The sequence below is a fragment of the Arachis ipaensis genome, chromosome B10 (assembly GCF_059453495.1).
Source record: "Arachis ipaensis isolate K30076 ecotype BB chromosome B10, ASM5945349v1, whole genome shotgun sequence".
In the NCBI taxonomy this organism is placed as follows: Eukaryota; Viridiplantae; Streptophyta; class Magnoliopsida; order Fabales; family Fabaceae; genus Arachis; species Arachis ipaensis.
The window spans coordinates 115,675,494-115,679,799 of NC_142435.1; the positions used below are offsets into that span (position 1 = coordinate 115,675,494).

The following is a 4,306-nucleotide window of genomic DNA, read 5'->3' on the forward strand; positions in this document are numbered from 1 at the left end:
TGTCTCAGTGCACTATCGGCGGATCATAATCATAATGCATGTATTTTAGTCCCTGTGCAATTTCATCAGCTATCTTAAGCCGAACATCCCAGATTAAGGGTGGTGATAGAATGTTCCTATGCAAAATATCATGAAGGCTTCCATCATCACCATTGCACTTATATTGATTCCTAAATGATAAGTTGATTTGTAGACACATGGCTTCAAGTAACTAGTTTTGGTGCGATTTGAGCTATGAGAAGCTGAAAAACTGACACAGAGATAGGGATTGCCCAGGAATGAAGAGGGCGAGGAATTTAATAAATTCATCAGAGTTTCTGGTACATGACCATGCAAGAAATTGTATGAAACATTCAAGTTGTCTAACGAAAGTTCACCAAGAACATCCATACTTCCTGTCAAATTGTTTGAGGATAAATCCAGACTAGACAGTACTTTTAGCTTCCCAATTTCAAATAGAATTTCATCTGTCAATCCATTAGCACTCAGATTCAATCCATAGATCAGATTCTTCAACTTTCATAATGAGAGAGGAATTTTTCCACCAAATAAATTTCCACCAAGCTGTACCTCGTGAAGCTTGTTAAATTCTAAAAGAAAAGTTGGAAAACCCCCTGTAAAATGATTCTCTCTTAAAATCAATGTTGTTAAACCCGTCTAACTCCGCAAACTTGATAGGAATGATCCTTTGAGGGAATTGAATCCAACATCAAAACTATCCATTTTAGTATAATTTGACAACTGATTTTGCAAAGCACTTTCCAGGCTGTTATATGCAAGATTCAAAACCTTAAGATTCAGAAGCCAGTAGATAAAAATAGTAGATAAAATATTCATAATTTAATAACAATACATAAAACATTAATAATTTAATCAAACTATCAATGCATCTTGGTTGGTTGAGTTGAGCTGCATTTAATTTGTAAGAGGATTGAACTGATTTTTTATATATATATAAATCTTCTTACACAAAACTCATAGTTGTTTTGTGTTTATTTTATATATATATATATATATATATCTTGATAATAAATTTAAAATTAGATTTAAAATTCAAATTCAAAAATTAAATTGAATTTAATCTTGATTTGAATTAATCTTTTCTATTGCACAGATAAGATAAGAATTTTTAAAATATTCAAAATTAAGTGATAAAAAGATAACAAAAAACTGAATCTTTTAGGCCTCTATATATATTTGTAACCATTGATTAATAAACCTGGGTATAACTCTTAAGTACAAGGTTTCTTTTCCCTTCAACAAATTTTATTCAAGTGTTGACGAAAGGTTGATATTCTTGTGAATACATATAGTATCTTTGTCCAAGAGGAAACTTTGCTGAATGATCTGGTATTTCTATCTATTTATTTATTCTATTTGAATAAAGTTTAATCGGTTTCCATTTTTTTCCGTATACGTAATACATTGACACCTTGTATTTCTTCACAAAAAAAGGTATGTTTGGGATTCACATTGAGAAAGAGAGAAGTCTGTTTGAGTGTCTTGAACGTTTCATCTCTATGTTTAGCAATCTTTTGAATTCTGAACCCCGAAGTGCTTTTACCTCTGAAAATACGTTCACGCCAAGCTAAAAATTCTAGCTTTTGCGTTCACGTTGGGGAAGGCTGATTACCATTAAAAAATTAGGTGAGAAATTTACTATAATCCATTTTAATATAAAAATTGCCAAACATAAAACACGTTAACACAAACTTACTTTTCATCAAACTTAAGTTTACAAAATCAATTTTATGCAAATTTTTGTTTGCAAAATATAATCCAAACACACTTTGATGTTCGATTTAAGTAGCGAATTCCAAACATAGGATGATTAAGTGAGTAATTACTTTTGGCATAGTAATGAATTATAAGTTGTATAACGTAGATATAAAACACCAACTTAGCATTCCTTACCCTGATTTTGAATCGGTCCATTTAAACCTTATTCCTTGACAAAAAATAAAAGCCTTATTTTAAAAAGGCAGATTAGATATTTTTTCGTTAACCACAATTTATCTCCAGTTCGATAAATCAAAAGATTAATTCATCGTGTACCGAGCTCCATTTAAGGTAGATTAGATTTAAAAGTTTAATTCATAAAAAAATATTTGTGCTAAATCCATTCGGCTGCTTTGGCAGGTGGGTTAATGGGCGCACATCAATTTTCTTAACATTGAATGAAGTTTGCTTATCTTCTACCTAAAGGTAGGAAGGATAACATTAAATGTAAGTATTTAATTAAACTGATACAAGCTATGAATTGTTTCCAAGCTATGAATTGTTTCCAAGCTATGATGGTATGAGGCCAATAAATTTGTTCATTGACAAATTTTTTCGATAAGATTAGTGCACTTCTCCAAACTTGATGGTATAGTTCCACTAATTCTGTTCTTGCTCACGTCCATAATCTTGAGGTTCAGATTACTCGCGAACTCTGAAAGAGAGCCGGTTAAATGATTCTCACTGAGAATTAACATGCTTAGAGTTTCACATCTTCCTACCTCAGAAGGTATGCTACCTTAAAGTTTATTGAATCCCATATTCAGAACACGTAATTATTTTCTAAGGCAGAGATTGGGTGGGATATTACCAGTGAAATAATTCATTGTAAGGTCAAGCTTCACTAGGCTGCTATTAATTCCCAAGCTTTGAGGTATAAATCCAGATAATTAATTGTCAAACAGTGAGATATTTTTCAGTTGCTTGAGATTAACCATCACCAATGGTAGTTCACCTTCGAGCTTGTTCTCATTCGAAACCAAATCCTCTAATTTCATGCAATTACCAATGGATGAAGGAATAATACCTGTCAACCTATTACTATGTAGATCCAACCTCAATAGCTCAGTCAAGTTGTCTATGCTGGTTAGGATAGGACCATTGAGATGGTTAGAGTGAAGGTTCACTTCTTGCAGTTGAGGAATTTGAAACAAGGAATCTGGAATCTCACCACTCAAAAAATTGAATGACAAGCTCATATACTGCAGATTTTGCAACTTCTTGAAGCTATATGGTATCTGTCCGCTAAAGTTATTATTAGAAAGGTCTAAGAGCTGAAGCAAACTACAGTTAATTAGCTCTGAAGGTACCGTTCCTAAGAAACCATTATTGGCCAATACAAGAGTCTGCAAGTGATGCAATTGTCTTATCTCAGGTCCAAATTGACCGAGAATCCCATGGTCAGTAAGGTTAAAGGAGAGCACATTGTGCTCATGGTTACAATGGACTCCAACCCATGAGCATGGAATGGAATCAGATGGATTCCAGGTGGAGTTGATAATGGGAGGAACAAAGGTCCAGTGTGACAACAATGACAGCAGAGTTATCCCATCAGAGACAAGAGCAGAACCAGAAAGTAATAATAAGGCAAAAAAGCAAAGAATCAACAAGAGGAGTGTGATGACACTCATAGAGACAAGTTAACAAGCTCAACACAACTAGCTAACTTACAAGAAGAACATAATAAGCTGCATTGTTCTTGCTAGAAAGAAAAACTAAGCAATTAGTGAGAATGTTATCTCCCTAGAGTGGTGTAGTTTAAGATTGACTTGGATGAGTTAAAGCAATTAGTAAATTAGATGAAAATGTTATCTCATCTGACATCATCATGGTGGGGAATAGTGAGATACCATTGGTAGTAAGTTCCAACTGAATCAAGATTTTATGCAGTAAAGTTATATTTAAAATAATAAAAAAAAGAAATCATTCTATTCTAACTTAATATATATTTCCAAACCACATCTAATAAGTACATTGAATGTACTCATAAAAAATATGAGTTTTGCTTACAAATGTCCTAAGGGTTCTAGTTAAAATTATTTATTTTGAAAACATGTTATAGTTCTTATACAATAAATGCTTTAAAAAAAATTAAAATTTGTAGTTTTCAGAGAAATTATTAACTAAATCCAAAATATAGTTACACTCTACTTGCTCAAGCTTAATCAAGAATGTAGATATAATAATTAAAAAGATGACAGATTAATTATCATAGTAATTATATGTCAGATCTCAGCAAGAAAGGATATTTTTATTTTATATTTAGCTTTGCCAAGATAGTACCTGTAACTTGTGAGAGATTAAATTGGTAAATTAATCTAAAATCTGTAAGAAAAAAATATTAGTATTTATATTTCATATTAAGACTAAATTTTAACATGCGTTAATAGAATTTTCTTCCCATGACTCGTCAACCATTTACTTCATTGTTACACACAATAACACAAGATGAAGAGTCCTTTATAGCTGCTATAAAGCAGGACATGAGCTGTGATTTTAAGAATTTCTACTGGTACATATACTGAAT

General features: G+C 31.9%; 1 pseudogene; it reads right to left on the reverse strand.

Moving 5' to 3' along the window:
• Window positions 1-4: 4 nt before the first annotated feature.
• Window positions 5-3,410, reverse strand: LOC107621013 (uncharacterized; annotated as a pseudogene).
• Between the last annotated feature and the right edge of the window lie 896 nt (window positions 3,411-4,306).